Source organism: Schistocerca gregaria, chromosome X, assembly GCF_023897955.1.
Source record: "Schistocerca gregaria isolate iqSchGreg1 chromosome X, iqSchGreg1.2, whole genome shotgun sequence".
In the NCBI taxonomy this organism is placed as follows: domain Eukaryota; kingdom Metazoa; phylum Arthropoda; class Insecta; order Orthoptera; family Acrididae; genus Schistocerca; species Schistocerca gregaria.
In genome coordinates this window covers 847,410,954-847,428,428 of record NC_064931.1, presented here as the reverse complement: position 1 = coordinate 847,428,428, position 17,475 = coordinate 847,410,954, and positions in this window count along the sequence as shown.

The following is a 17,475-nucleotide window of genomic DNA, read 5'->3' as shown; positions in this document are numbered from 1 at the left end:
GTTCCAACATTTCTACGGAATCCGAACTGATCTTCCCCGAGGTCGGCTTCTACTAGTTTTTCCATTCGTCTGTAAAGAATTCGAGTTAGTATTTTGCAGCTGTGGCTTATTAAACTGATTGTTCGGTAATTTTCACATTGTCAACACCTGCTTTCTTTGGGATTGGAATTATTATATTCTTCTTGAAGTCTGCGGGTATTTCGCCTGTTTCATACATCTCGTTCACCAGATGGTAGAGTTTCGTCAGGACTGGCTCTCCCAAGGCCGTCAGTAGTTCCAATGGAATGTTGTCTACTCCGTGGGCCTTGTTTCGACTCAGGTCTTTCAGTGCTCTGCCAACTCTTCACGCAGTATCGTATCTCCCATTTCATCTTCATCCACATCCTCTTCCATTTCCATAATATTGTCCTCAAGTACATCGCCCTTGCATAGACCCTCTATATACTCCTTCCAACTTTCTGCTTTCCCTTCTTTGGTTAGAACTGGATTTCCATCTGAGCTCTTAATATTCATACAAGTGGTCCTCTTTTCTCCAAAGGTCTCTTTAATTTACCTGTAGGCAGTATCTATCTTACCCCTAGTGAGATAAGCCTCTACATCCTTACATTTGTCCTCTAGCCATCCCTACTTAGCCATTTTGCACTTCCTGTCGATCTCATTTTTGAGACGTTTGTATTCCTTTTTGCCTGCTTCATTCACTGCATTTTTATGTTTTCTCCTTTCATCAATTAAATTCAATATTTCTTCTGTTATCCAAGGATTTCTACTAGCCCTCGTCTTTTTACCTACTTGATTATCTGTTGCCTTCACCACTTCATCCCTCAAAGGTACCCATTATTCTTCTATTGTGTTTGTTTCCCCCATTCCTGTCAATTGTTCCCTTACGCTCTCCCTGAAACTCTGTACAACCTCTGGTTCTTTCAGTTTATCCAGGTTATATCTCCTTAAGTTCCCTCCTTTTTGCAGTGTCTTCAGTTTTAATCTACAGGTCATAACCAACAGATTGTGGTCAGAGTCCACATCTGCCCCTGGAAATGTCTTACAATTTAAAACCTGGTTACTAAATCTCTGTCTTACCATTATATAATCTATCTGATACCTTTAGTATCTCCAGGGCTCCTCCATGTATACAACTTTCTTTCATGGTTCTTAAACCAAGTATTAGCTATGATTAAGTTGTGCTCTGTGCAAAATTCTACCAGACGGTATCCTCTTTCATTTCTTTGCCCCAGTCCATATTCACCTACTACGTTTCCTTCTCTCACTTTTCCTACTACCGAATTCCAGTCACCCATGACTATTAAATTTTCATCACCCTTCACTATCTGAATAATTTCTTTTATTTCATCATACATTTCTTCAATTTCTTCGTCATCTACAGAGCTAGTTGGCATATAAACTTGTACTACTGTAGTAGGTGTGGGCTTCTTATCTATCTTCGCCACAATAATGCATTCACTATGCTGTTTGTAGTAGCTTACCCGCATTCCTATTGTCCTATTCATTATTAAACCTACTCTTGCATTACCCCTATTTGACTTTGCGTTTATAACCCTGTAGTCACCTTACCAGAAGTCTTGTTCCTCCTGCCACCGAACTTCACTAATTCGCATTATATCTAACTGTAACCTATTCATTTCCCTTTTCAAATTGTCTAACCCGATTAAGGGATCTGACATTCCACGCTCCGATCCGTAGAACGTCAGTTTTCTTTCTGCTGATAACGACATCCTCATGAGTAGTCCCCGCCCGGAGATCCGAATGGGGGACTATTTTACCTCCGGAATATTTTATCCAAGATGACGCCATCATCATTTCATCATACAGTAAAGCTGCATGCCCTCGGGAAAAATTACGGCCGTAGTTTCCCCTTGCTTTCAGCCGTTCGCAGTACCAGCACAGCAAGGCCGTTTTGGTTATTGTTACAAGGCCAGATCAGTCAATCATCCAGACTGTTGCCCTTGCAACTAATGAAAAGGCTGCTGCCCCTCTTGAGGAACCACCCGTTTGTCTGGCCTCTTAACAGACACCCCTCCGTTGTGGTTGCACCTACGGTACTGCTATCTGTATCGCTGAGGCACGCAAGCCTCCCCACCATCGGCAAGGTCCGTGGTTCACGTGGTGAGGTGGACGAAATTATTAAGTCTAAAAGGAGACTATGTTGAAAAATGAAAAAGGTTTACCCCAAACACGTAAGTAGTTTTTATTTTTGCACCGACTTTTCAAACGTCCCTCGTATATATGTTTATTCTTCTTAACGTGCTAAATAACCTAGAAAAAATGAAAAGTGTGAAACGTACTCATTCTCGAATTTTAGCAGTTCCGTAAAATTAGCATGGGATGGGTACCGATGAATACTTCACTGTTTCGTTGCGCAGTATTTTGATAAAAAGGTGGAGTGTCGTGTGACTAAGATACTGATTATCTGTTTAAAAAAGCAACGAAACTGACCAGTATTGTATAATCGCAAACACAAGTGATATTATTATGTCTTGTCTTGATTCATTTGCGATGTCTACAACGTAGGTTATGTGGCAGTCATATATTAGATACGGCACTCACAGGAAAGTTGAAGCTGAATTCTCGAAGATACGAGTCTTTAGATTTGAATTTAAAATTACCCTAAGATATGACTGCATGCTTAGGTAATCATCATAGGACAACAAATATGCAGAGAGGAATGATACTGAGATATATTTTGAAGGAAATGAGTAAGGAATCGTCTGTGTGATGGAAAAGAGGTGTTAAGTTTCAAAGGAAAATCCAGAACAGTTACGGACTGGATTGGACACACATCTACATTTATACTGCTTTACTCAGCAAGTTCTTTTGTGGTGTATCGTAGAGAGCACATAGTGTACTATCATCACTTATTCCCTTCCGTTCCATTCACGGATAATGTAATTAAAGAACGACCGGCAAGTCTCTGTATCAGATAGACAGTTTCTGATTTTAAGATCACCTTCATTTAAGGAAATATCGGCAAGGGTTCCTCATATTTTAGTTGACTTTTATACGAATTTGTGCTATAAGAATCGTCTTGATACAGATCGATTCTCTTGTATCTATCTTTGCAGTGTGTTGGTAGCCCTGCACCAGGCGAGACACGTAAGTATTGTCCTGCCGTACAGGTAAGTGATTTAGACTAATTTAAACTGTAATAAAACTGTTTAGTTCAGTAAACTAGTTTAATACGTGTATCAGTATGTTTTGCAAGCTTACTACTTAAGACTTCACTTCTCTTCGCCTATTATTCCTGAAAACGAGGAAGGAACATAAAGTAGGTTTACGATCGTATTCTTTCATACATTGTAACGCATTAAAACTTATAGAATCTCATTAAATTGTTCTGTTCCGTTCCAGAAAGTTATGAAAAGCCTATCCCTCTGTGGTTTAACTCTTATTTTGCGAAACACGGCGTAAATTTAAAGTTCCGGTATCTGGAAACTTTGCACATGCGGTAGTAGCTTTGTTTTCATACAGTTGCGACTAGGCCTATTTTTGGAAACGTGTTTTTCTTCTTTTTTCGGTAATCTAACTTATTGTCACTAAAGTAAGTTTGTTTACATACGATTGAGACTAGACCTAATCTTTCGTGAACGTGTTTTCTTCTTTTTCACTCATTTAATTTGATTTATTCTCGTTAAAATAAGATTTTTACCATGAGTGAAAAGTGCCTGGTAGCAAACGCATGTTGTGTTGCAAATCATTTAAACAAGTATTTTGTCTCTGTTACTGATAGCATGAGGTTGTCTGGTTCAGTAAATAATGCAATGGGATATCTGAGACCGGTGCACACAAGCAATGTCAATAAAATGGAATTGACAATTACTTCACCCAAAGAAATAGAATCCATCATAAAGTCCTTGAAATCGGAGCATATCGACAAAGCTAATAAAAGAGTGTTCATGTGAGCTTAGTCCTATCTTAAGTTGTTTGTGTAATCAACCACTTATCACAGGAACATTCCCCGACTGGCTTAAATATGCTGAAGTTATACCTCTCCACTAGGAAGGGGACACAGAAATGCTGTCAAATTACCAATCAATCTCACTTTTGCGAGCTTTTTCAAAAATCTTTGAAAAGGTTATGTTCAAGTGTCTACTTAAGCACCTTAGTCAAAATAACATACTGCCAGAGTCACAGTTTGAGTTTCTTAGGGCTTCTGATATTGAGAAGGCTATTTATACTTACAGTGAAAATGTCCTTAATTCATTAGACAACAAATTAGAGGCAACTGGCACCATCAAAGGCTTTTGACTGTGTGAATTACAGCATTCTTTTAAGTAAACTAAAAGTTACGGCATCAGTGGTAGTGCTGCAACGTGGTTTCAGTCATCTCACTAATAGAAAACAAAGGGTGCCATTACGTAACACTTCAGCAGTAGGCAATCAGACATCATCTGGCTGGGAAGAAATAACATGTGGTGTTCCCCAAGGTTCCATACTAGGTCTACTACTTTTCTTGTGTATATAAAGGACCTGTCATCTTATACATTATCAGATGCCAAGTTTGTCTTATTTGCAGATGATACAAACATTGCAATAAATAGTAAGTCATTATAAATTTAAAATGGGCAGCTAATCAAATTTTTACTGACATTAATAAGTGGTTCATAGCCAATTCACTGGCATTCAACTTTGAAAAGGCCCACTACATGCACTACATGAACTTCCAAGACCTTTCCATCTAGTGTGTGTATAAAATATGATGAAGTTTAGAGTGTAAAATTCTTAGGATTACAACTTGATAATAAATTCAGTTGGGAGAAACATACTAACGAACTTCTAAAACGTCTAAACAAGTTTGTGTTTGCAATGCGAATGATGTCAGACATAGGAGATATAAATATAAAAGAGCTGGCATATTTTGCTTACTTTCAATCCATTATATGGTATCATATTTTGGGGTAACTTTACAAACTGAGAAAAAACTTTTACAGTACAGAAACGTATAATAAGAGTAATGTGTAGCGTAAATCCAAGAATATCATGTCGAAATCTATTCAAAGAATTGGACATACTAACTATTGCTTCTCAGTATATTTATTCCTTAATGAAATTAGTTGTAAATAATAAATCTCTTTTCCCATCTAACTGCTTAGTAAACAGTATCAATACCAGTTATAAGAACAATATACATGAAGATTTAAAATCACTTACTCGTGCCCAGAAAGGAATCCAGTATTCAGCAACGCATATTTTCGATAAGTTACCAGCAATCATTAAGAGTTTAGTTTCAGACAAGGCACTATTTACACATAATTTAAAGGAATTTTTGGTTGCCAACTCCTTCTCTTCCATCCATGAATTTCTCAACAAGAGCAGTAGACTATTTTAATGAAAATTTGTTATATTTAATTTTTTACAATACCTGGTTGTAATAGTCAAGTGAATGATGGATTCTGTGGATACTGTGTGAACGATGGATTTAATGAAAGCATATGTAAGTATTAAACCTGTAAATGTTAGAAGTTTAATTTTAATTCATGTACATAATTTTAATGTTTATTGACTAAGGAATATTAAAATTAATGTAACTCAAGTTTTTGTAATTTAATTTTTGTAATGTGTATTTTTGACATGTTTCACGCCCAGGAGAATCCCCTCTTTTGTGGGTCTATGGAATGAATAATTATTCTAAATTAATCTAGTGTAATCCTAAAGTCTTCGTGAAACTATCTTACTGACAAATCGATCCAATGCGGAAACAGACAGTTCCTCATTGAATCTCTCTCATGCAATCTACTGGCACTACTTGCTATGATTCACAGACTTCTGAGCAATACTCAAGATTGGGTATAACTTGGCTTTTTTAAGTAACCTCCTTCGTGAATGCATTACTTTCCCTTCAGATTCCTCCGTTGAATCTTACTCTATAACTAGATTTTCCTACACATATTTTTCTACGATCGTTGAACTTAAGTTTGGTCTGGCGCATATTTGCCGATATTTAACGGCAGTGACTGTTTACAATGACTTATCACTAATAGAATAGTCAAACCGTAATACGTCTTTTCCATATTTAGACGTAAAACAGTACATTTATTTCTCTTCAAGGTCAGCGGAGTTTTCTCGGACCAAGCAGTGTCAAGCAGATCACTGCTGCCGACACTTCCCATACAGTTAATCTATGATACAATTGCGAGTGTAACTGAATGAAATTAAGCCAGTTTAAATAGATATAAATTGTTTATGATTCTCCCTGAGTCTTCTGAGATAGGGCCTGGATGTTTCTCTAATATTTCAGCGTTCCAGCGATACGGAGCAGGATGGACACTCCAGAGAGAAACAGTTTAGTGAAAGAGAGTTTCGTATTTCGTCCCATTCTCTGTCATTACAGGATAAATAATAATAATCTATTTTCCTCTTTTTAATCTTGATGACACGAAAATGTCCCGACTCTTGAATGTAAGGAATTTATATCTCACTCTTTAAACCAAGAAAATATGGCACATACCCCTAACATCACCGAGATGCCCTCGTCAGCTGCTCAGGAAAAACTTACGAGTAGATGGTCTGCCAACACTTTGTCTGGATCATAGAGTCTCGACAGCTTCTCATACACATACAGTACGAGTTCTGTAGATCTGTCTCCAGAATTAATGACGTAGCTCTGCTGGAGGAAGCTAAACAGTCAGAATTCCTGCCCAGTCTTGACGTAATAGCCTTGTGTCCCTTCTGTGAGCAACAAAGCCTCTTAGGATTCAGAGTAAGTACTGTGCTTTTGAAATGAGGCCCGCACCCTCAAGTACAACTCCCGGAACCTTTGCTAGCCCAAATACGACACAAGAACAGAGTGACGAAAGAATGGAAGATCACCATAAATCAGGCCACCAGGAGGCCGCTCAATCGTCTACAGAGAGAGCTGAAGGTAGCACTCATTGAGCACAGCAACAAGCAATGGCAAAACCGACTCACAGTCCTCAAAGTAGACGATCACATACTTAGGCAAGCAACCAAGCAGTTCACCAAAAGAAACGCTATGATGCCGGCACTGCATGGCAAGAGGGGTCTGGCTTGACGATTCCTGTCGGACAAATATTTGGAGCAGGTAATTGTCAATTACGGATTGCTACAAGCAGCAGGATGTATTTTACCAAGTAGGTATCTTCAACCTGGTGCGTCAGTGGAATGATTGCTTCAGTACTCATGGTGCTTTTGCGTGACTGGCGTTCCGATTCTGGGTTGTGTGGCCTTCGAACGGAAACTTTTTGATCGCACCTTATGCATCACTGACTTATGTGAGAGCATTAATTGAAACCTTATACTTTTCGCTTTTTTAGTTAAATAGAAAATTCTGTTAGTTAAAACTTACAGCTATTACCCAGTTATTTCCCGACAAAATAAAAGCACAGTTTAAAAAGAGGTAACTTGTCGATAACGCAGAGGAATTCTAAATCGTGCGCTACACGAAAGCGTTGTAACCTATAATAACAACATTCGTAAGTCACTGCAATTTGGGAGTAACAGTATGTAGAGATACGAAGAAGGACGACCACATAGGTTCAGTTACAGGTAAAGTATATGGCTGGTTACAGTTCATTGGGAGACTAGGGTTGTCCTGCAAAAGTTATTCCATACAAAACACTTGTATGTCCGGTACTTGAATACAGCTTAAGTGTATAGGCCTCACTGAGCTAGAACTAACAAGGGGCAAGGAGCATAAGCAAAAAAGTGTCACAATCTTGTCTGAATGACGACAGAATGTCACCAAACCACTAAAAAAATTTAATTCACAGCCACCCGAATAAATGCAGCGTGCTTCTCGTGAGAAATTTCTAGAAAAGCTTCAGAAACCTTCTTTCAATACAGAAACTACAAGTATTCTCCAGGCTCCCATGTACTCATCACATAGAGATAGTTCAGATAAAAGTAGGCTAACAGTTTATCACACAGAGGCACAGAAGGCCTCATTCATCATATGCTCCACCCTCAGGTAGGTGGGGAAGATCCACTACTGCATGGAGTAATAAAACGAGCTCACTGTCACACTTTACAGATAGGGTATAATAGGATATTTTCATATGTTGAAATATGATTTGGATTAAAAATGTGTTCAAATGTGTGAGTTCGTAAGGGACCAAACTGCAGAGGTCATCGGTCCCTAGGCTTACACACTACTTAAGCTAAATTAAACTATGAAACTTCCTGGCAGATTAAAACTGTGTGCCGGACGAAGACTCGAACTCGGAACCTTTGCCTTTCGCGGGCAAGTGCTCTACCAACTGAGCTACCGGTGCACGACTCACGCCCGGTCCTCACAGCTTCACTTCTGCCAGTATCTCGTCTGCTACCATCCAAACTTTACAGAAGGTAGGAGACGAGGCACTGGCAGAAGTAAAGCTGTGAGGACGGGGCGTGAGTCGTGCTTGGGTAGCTCAGTTGGTAGAAAACTTGCTCGCGAAAGGCAAAGGTCCCGAGTTCGAGTCTCGGCCCGGCACACAGTTTTAATCTGCCAGGAAGTTTCATATCAGCGCAAACTCCGCTGTAGAGTGAAAATTTCATTCTAGTAACTTAAACTAACCTACGCTAAGAATCCATGCCCGAAGGAGGACTCGAACCTACGGGGGGAGGGTACGCGCAGTCAGTGACGTGGCGCCAGTAACCGAGCTGCTACTCCGCGCGGCTATGGTTTGGATTGTTGTTATTCTGTTTGATTATAGCATGTAAACAGTATTTAAAATCAATATTTTCATAAACTATATTTTTATGTAATTAAAGCCTAAAAATTATTAAATATCAAGATCTGATGACGTGATCGAAAATACTGTATTAGTAGCTGATGCTCTAGTGACGTCACAGACAAGAAGTAAGACAAAGCTGTACGTGTGTTACAGGAGTGTTAGCCGAAGTTACAAGGTTTTTACGTACTTTCCTGCAAACAGTTTACCTATTTTGTGATGTAACACGCAATTACAACTTTTAGGTAATAATAGAAAAAGGAATTTTATTAACGCTGATGGTGAAACCCTTGGGAAGTTGATGTGTTTATGCACCTTCATTTAGAGAGGCGATATGTGCAACGACGGCCATTCTTTTCCCTGCTCCCATCAACATCATTAAACTCGCTCAAAACTAAGGAACTGTACAACTTTTGCAAATGAGTCCGTATATTATAACTAGATTGTCAACTATTAGTCATGACCTACGATCCAAAGCACAATAAATTATTCTTGGCTAAATTTAGTGCTGATTTAGTGTGTAGAAGACACCCAGCAGAAAGACGTTCTCCAGTGGGCTTTGGCTGTCGCAACGGATAGCGTATCTGACCTCATAGGTCACATATTCGAATCCTGCAAGGGTGACATATTCTTTAAAATCTTACACGAAATACAAAAATAGTGTTAGCAAGAACTGATTGTAGCAATTATTTCGACTATGGAATGTATTACTTGTAGCTTCACATTAGTCTTAGTCTGAGAAATGGAGCTGGCCGGGGTGTCCGAGCGGTTCTAGGCGCTACAGTCTGGAACCGCGCGACCGTTACGGTCACATAATCATATTCTGCTTCGGGCATGGATGTGTGTGATGTCCTTAGGTTAGTTAGGTTTAAGTAATTCTAAGTTCTAGGGGACTGATGACTACAGAAGTTAAGTCCCATAGTGCTCAAAGCCATTTGAACCATTTGAGAAATGGACAACAGATTGAAAAATGCATTTATTTTGCAAATAACCAGTTCACTTTTTTGGAAAGCGTTGCTAGTAGTGAAAGTACACCATACGTACAATGACATGTAGGACGATGATGTCATGCAGAGAGATACATATGCTGTTCAATACGCAGGTAACGCAAACATAAGGGTTGCGGTGTTTGTGAGTGACTTACTTCATCTTTATGTAAGATGATGAAACTGCAGAATTTAAACACTAAGGTTCCTAGCTGTAAACAAAAAATAAAAAAATAATTGTTTCTAATAAAGTAAAAAGTGTGTCGACACGTTAACTAGAAAATATCTTTTTGAACGTGTGTGAACAGTGATTGCAAATGTAAGCACATGTAAACAGCAAGGAAAACACGATAATATTCTGTTTCTGATCAGTGTGGTGAAATTGTGTAATCATGATTTGGTTTTCATATGAGAGGACAGTCGAGTCGTTTAACCAATAGGTTAAAATGTTCTTTCAGGGTATATTCGAGCCAGTGATCTAGGAACACAATCTTGAAGCGTTCGACTGATTTCGCTCTAACAACTGAGCTACCGAATAATTGACGAGTAGTTGTGTAAAATGACAATTTTCACTTAGCATTTAATTTTGTTGAATGACGCCACCCTTCGTTCTAAAAACTGGAGATAATATTTAGAAGACAAAATAATTTTAACTTTATAGTGCTACGCATTTTAATGAAGTCAGTGAACTCGTCGACGTGGTGGCAATTTGGCTGTATACTGAACCAAATATTACGCATCTTCTCATTCCCTCGAACACTTTTCAGAAGTTTTTTCATAGATGTAATTGTACAATATTGTACTACAAACCATTTGTAACGCATTTTTCAAACGTAAATTCCAAAACAAGGCCTCACTGTGAGTTAGCATTGTGACAGTAGGAGTAGCCGTTGACGTCACAGGTATCACGTGACTGTAAAGGAGCGCTTTACTGGGTTTTCAAATTATCAGCATTTTATTTCCATTTTTATACAAAAATACTGAAGTTCAAATTGGTAAAGAGCATGTTAGGAGCATAAAATGACATAATTAATCATTTAAGACAGTTTCCAAAAAACAGTGAAATATCCTCAAATGAATATGTAGATGATAGTGTTTAACCTGAAAAGTAGCTGAACGGTTCGTATTAATGTTGTTCATATGTTGTAGTAACAGTTTCTAACAACGAATTCGACCTACAAAATGTAAACCAAGGACTATCTTGGCTTAGAATTAGTGAAAATAACAAAAAATTGTTCAAATGGCTCTGAACACTATGGGACTGAACATCATAAGTCATAAGTCCCCTAGAACTTATAACTACTTAAACCTAACTAACCTATGGACATCACACACACCCATGCCCGAGGCAGGATTCGAACCTGCGACCGTAGCTGTCCCGCGGTTCCGGACTGCAGCGCCAGAACCGCACGGCCACCGCGGCCGGCAGTGAAAATAACAGATATTGCATATTGTGGCGACGAAGTTGAAGAACTTGAACTCCATGTGAACTACGGTCAGCCATCACAGCAATAACCTGAAGGCTGATACCAATGAATAATGAGTTTGGAATGAAGACGAGGTGACCATTGCGCTCACCGGTCGTTGAAAAAGGGAGAGACTTCTAAACACAGTCGCGCGGGGTAGCCGCTCGATCTCAGTCGCCTTGTCACGGTTCGCGCGGCTCCCCTCGTCGGAGGCTCGAGTCCTCCCTCGGACATAGTGTTGTCCTTTGTGTAAGTTCGTTTAAGTTAAGTTGTGTAAGCATAGGGACTGAAGACCTCAGCAGTTTGGTCCCATAGGATGTTACTACAATATTTTTGCTATAGACAATTAACTTATTACCCTAGATGCCGAATAATCACATATGGTCCTCATTTAGCTTGCAGTGTGACAGCAGGAGCATTTTATATAGATAAGATTGTAAGATTCCGGAAAATATTAGCATTAGTTAAATACCACGAATATCTTTGGACTAAGAAGTGTCTGTACGTCGGGTAACGTACCGTCAACTCTAATGCCAGACAGCCACTTCGTTGCGCAGGGGGCTGTGACAGCAAAAATACACAGAAGCGCAAAGAAATTGTTATAGGCATCCGTATTCAAATACAGAGATATATAAACAGGCAGAATACGGCGCTGCGGTCCGCAAAGCCTCTCTAAGACAAGTGTCTGGCGCAGTTATCACATGGATTACTCCTGCTACAATGGCAGGTTATCAAGATTTATGTGAGTTTGAGCGTGGTATTGTAGTCGGAAACGGGCAATGGGAAACAGCATTTCCAAGGTAACTATGACGTTGGAATTTTCCTGAATGTCAGGAATCCGATAAAACATTAAACCTCTGGCATCGCTGGGGCCGGGAAAAGGTACTGCATCAACAGGACCAACGACGGCTGAAGAAAATCGTTCAACGTGACTGAAGTGAAACACTTTCATAAATTCCTGCAGATATCAATGGTAGGCCATCAACAAGTGTCAGCATGCGAACCATTCAACGAAACATCGTCGAAATGGGCTTCAGGAGCCGAAGGCCCACTCGTGTACCATTGATGATTGCACGCCACAAAGCTTTATGTCTCGCTCTAAAATTGTATCGAACAGATGAACGTGTTCGGATATGGAGACAACTTCATGAATCCATGAACCCTGCATGTTAGCAGGGGGCGTTCAAGGTGGTGGAGGTTCTGTAATGGGGTGGGGCGTATGCAGTAGGAGTGATATGGGACCCCTGATACCTCTAGATAAGACTATGACAGGTGTCAGGTGATCCTGTCACATCACCTGCATTCATTGACATCTAGTATGCATTACGACGGACTTGGGAAATCGCAGCAGGACAACGTGACACCCATCACGTCCAGAATTGTTACAGAGTGCCACCAGGAACACTCTTCTGAGTTTAAACATTTCCACTGGCCAGCAAATTCCCCAGACAGTAACATTATGGAGCGTATCTGGGATGCCTTGCAACGTGCTGTTCAGAGGAGATCTCCACCCGTTCGTACGCTTACGTATTTATTATAGTGTCGCGGAATAGTAAAGAGTTGGAAACGTGGAACATTGTCAAAGTTTCGTTGCCTATGCTCAGAGCTATAGGCAGTACGTCAGCCAAGAGGTGGGAGGATTGCACATACATCGAAATGTGTCGTCACGCAGGGGAAATAGCCTGGTTACACACAACAGGCGGGAGAGAATTGCTTAGCATGCGGGTTTGTGATAGACGGAGACTTTTGTAGAGTGCAAGACAGAGGTATAGCGTCAGCTGTACTGCATTTCATAACTTCGCGTACGTCTGCCGTAACAACACGTAACTCTGTCACAAGAACACCTAGGAGGCGGGTACGACAGATGAATCAGCAGTATAAGTGGAACGAATGCGTTCATTACAAACGAGCATGACGTCAGGACGTCGCCCGTGCTTCCTTTAAATACGCCAGCTTTGATAGCAAAAAGGCACTCACAGTTAGACATGCAGTTAGATGTGTACTGGGGCGCTGCGTAGCACTCAGCTCGGTGATCGACATATTAATGTTTATTAGGGGGTTGTTGCAGTAAGGGCGGCAGACATGAGGGGACAGTACCAGCTCTGGTCCTCTCTGTTGCCGCTGTCAGTCATCAACCAGGATTAGCAGACATCGCGGCAGACTCGCTCGCCGCCAATGCTGACCACATTAGTGAGCCGTCGTCGAGATCGTGCGGGGCCTAGGCCCTGTGCATCCGCCGTCACAACCGGGTGAGCCGACGACGCTGGGGGACTGCAGCCCGTTTCGCCCGTCCATCGCGGACGAGCCACCAGGAGGAGCAGGGAAGAAGACGGGGTGGGATAAACTACACTCCGCACTACGAGAACGCCTCTCGTGCCGACAGCTCCAACCCGGAGCCTCCTACACGCAGCAGCTTGCTGTCCGCAGACGAGCCACCCGGCCAGCCGAGCGCCACCATCCACTCCCGGCCGCAGTACAAAGTAAGGACAGTCCTTCGCTACGTCACAGCACGCGGCGCTGCGCTAGCAAGACTGCGCGGCCTGGAGCTGGTGTCATCGCTACGAGTCAGCGAGGACTCGGGGAAGGTCGCTGATATCACCAAGCCACATTGTACTCGGCAGGAATACAGGTGTCATGAATTAATATTGTTTCTTTGGCGTTTCTGACGCGTACACAGTCATTTCCAAGCATCCTGACAACTGGAGAGGTCACGGCTCGGTCTCCAGTCCACCGTAGGCGACCGGGACCACCGGGGCGCTTACATTGTTGACAGTCCTGCAAGATTCACGATGTCAGTTCCGTCTAGCACTACTTCAGACATTAGTCAAGTCCATGCCACGTCATGTTACGGCACTTCTGCGTGATCGCGGAGGCCGTACACAGTGTCAGGCAGGTGTAACAGTTTCTTTGGCTCTTCAGCGTATATCCTTGGTCTCCTACGGCGTTAGTTACAACAAGCTGTAGCTGTCTGTTGCTGCTCTAGGCAATTGAACTCCCTGTTAACGTCACTTTGGCAGTGCAAAACTGGCACATTTTCTTGTCCACTAACTAGCATTTGAATAGAACACACTTGCTAGTAGCTTGTGTCACTTCCTGTCGTCCTGACGCGTCGTCTCATGGACTCGAACACACACTAACAATGTTGGGAAGCCATCCTCATCCCCGATAGCTCAACCGCCGTCCAGACCTTGCGAGCACGCCTCTCGGTAGCGCCCAAGATATGCTCAGTAGTAGTGTGGTCTGATGACCTTTGACCCACAGAATCAGCTTCATGTCCGTGAAGTAGCTCGGAAACCATTCTCACAGAATGGGTGGTGCACTGTCGTGCCGAAAGCACTGGTCACTTGCGGGACAGTAGGTTTCTGCACCGTCCGTCATTCACAGACTTTGTCAGACGCAATAGGATCGAGCTTCATCTTATGTAAGCTTCCACTACGTGAAATACATCCACTATAAAGTTTTAAAACTGTATAAAAACTGCCATTGGTGAGAGTTGAGTGTATTAACATTTCCAGTGGATCTTCTTTATGCTTACACTGTTCTGTGGAAATGTTCCTACTGTATTCAGATCGCTGTACCCTGTTACGACCGACAAGCATAGTACATTTTTGAGGCCGTTATGCAGTGAGATTTTTCTGTGTGCTAAGCTGACTCAAAGTGTCGAAGGGACAAAGTGATTAGTTACTCTGTAATGGCGTATTGCCTATTTGAATAAATGATAGTCGACAACAGTGTCAGTTTTCAACACGCTGTTTTCGAAGGCAGTTGGCTTTGTCAGTTTCGTTTGTCCCCGAATCAAAGCATCGAGGGAACATTTTGACACCTGAGAAAGCCAGTGTCTGCACGCTCGCAGAGATATGCGTCTGGCGGTGATATTTCTTTTTGCCAATAGTGCGTTCAAATGTCAGTCAAAATGTCTAGTCACGTGGCATACCGAACACTTCAGTTCTCTGCAGCGACATGAGTGTTCTCTGTTCAGCTCAGCGGCCATCTAATCCAGCAGCCTAAGAGAATAAATTTTCTACATGCTCTAAATTCTAGTATAAACATTCTGTACCGAACTTTCTTTCCATAAATTTTTTCGACGATGCTGTTTGTTCTACATAAATCCAGGTTTCAACAGATTGCCACATAGCATTTGTGGCGTCCTCATTTTAGTGGATTCTACATAACGTTTTGGAACTTGCGTTGTTTGAGGTGTATAGCTTAAATATAGAATTTTACTAATTTAATGAAACAGAAGGGGAAAAATAGCGCGCAAGAAAATTGAGAGGTGCCTTATAATAAGGCACGTCAATTGACGGTTTATTAAGGGAAAGTGGAATACGTGGCCGGCCGGGGCGGCCGAGCGGTTCTAGGCGCTACAGTCTGGAACCGCGCGACCGCTACGGTCGCAGGTTCGAATCCTGCCTCGGGCCTGGATGTGTGTGATGTCCTTAGGTTAGTTAGGTTTAATTAGTTCTAAGTTCTAGGGGACTGATGGCCTTAGAAGTTAAGTCCCAATGTGCTCAGAGCCATTTTTTGGAATATGTGCTGTGAACAAGAAATACTAATCGGCGTCGCATGAAAAAAAAAAAAAGAATAAGGATCAAGCAGTAACATTCAGGACGTTCATGAGTTGTGCTTCTGTCAAACAGTTCGCTAAACGTGATGAAGAACTATCGTTCTCGGGAATGGTGATGAAACAGCGGATTTTGAGATTGCGTGAGCAGCTACAGCTAGCCATAATGGCTTCCTGAACTACCGAGCCGAATAGGTAAACCTCAGTGCTTGAAATTTAAGGGCCAGGGCATACCCTGTGGTACTCTTTGTTCCAAGTAATAGCAGTTTTACGGCTTGCGATCCGGCTTGTGGCGTTTACGACGCCACACAAATTGCACTGCGATTCTGTTGATAGTGCTGCACGCTTGTCACTAAGTAACATTTACGACAATGTTTATGTTCTTGCTACGCGGAGACAGCTCTGCTGTTTGCCTTTAGCCTGTCACATTTTTACAGCGCTTTTTCCGAAAGAATTCTCCGTAACCGTGCGTGACGCTAAGCGTCAGTTTGAGTTAACAGAAAGGTCAAGAGGGAACGAATTAGCTGTTAATCGTGTTTATAGTCGCTAATCACCTGCTGCCCATTTTATACTGCTGCAGATCATTTGAATCAGTTAGTGGGTAACGTCAATTACTCCAGCACGGTCGCTAGAATTAGAACACTAACACCACAGAACCAGCTGAATCTCTTATTTTGACTTATATACTTCGGTCTCTTTCCATTGAGAGTTGGATCTAATCTTTTATAGGTATGCAAAGCATCTTCTAAAATACTAGAATTTTTTTGATCGGATGGGGATCATATACACAAAATATGGACTTAACTAGCAAATGGGCGAAAATTATCATAAGAGTAATAGATAAATCAATAATTGGGCTTACTGGACATATGTGTTTAAAGTGTTGGTGATTCTAGATGCAACACGTAATAATATCTATCAATTCATTTAGAAAATGTAACCCCTCTATCACTTGATTAATATTATTAGTAATTATTAAGCTAACAGTCGTAATGCGTGGAATAACCGGTATCCGTGGAGCCACAACCAGAATAAATTTACTTTTACGAGGAAAAATGAACAAAAAGCTATAAACAGGAACTCAGTAACATCAGAGTGATAATTAAATGCGACGTATTTCAAAAGGTATTAATAAATCAATTTAAACAATACATACCACACAGGGAAACAGCATTTACATACACGAAGTATGGAGAAAACGAATAATAAAATTTTACAGTATAGTTTCATAATATAATACAGTATACCGGAAAAATCTCTGTCGAAGGAATGTCGCCGATCATATTAACCTTCCTTTGTATTCCTCAGCATAACTCCTCCTTTGTTACGGTGAGATGCTTACACAGTTTTTCATGTATTGCCTTCTTTATGGTGGTATGCTACCTAGGTTGACAAATGGGAGAGCGAAAAGAATGTAATAGAAAGGTAGGCACATTTTTAGGGTACAAACGCCAGATCTAAGGGTGTTTATATGGTAAATGCATTGCGTCCAGCGACTAGTGACGAGGTCCTGACATTATCTGCTCCCTTCGTCCATAATCATCATGAATAATTTCACATTATTTGCTAGATAAATGCTCAGAACGTATAATTCGTTGTAATACTAACTCTTTAAGTAATTATATCCAGCTTCTTAACGTTTATTACCTTTTACTTATATGTCACTGTAACCTTTAAATTTATTTTGTTGTTTCATAAGCCTTACTGGTCTGATATAAATACAGAGTGATTCACGAGATTTGCAGATATTTTAATGCGTTATTCCACATGAAAAACTG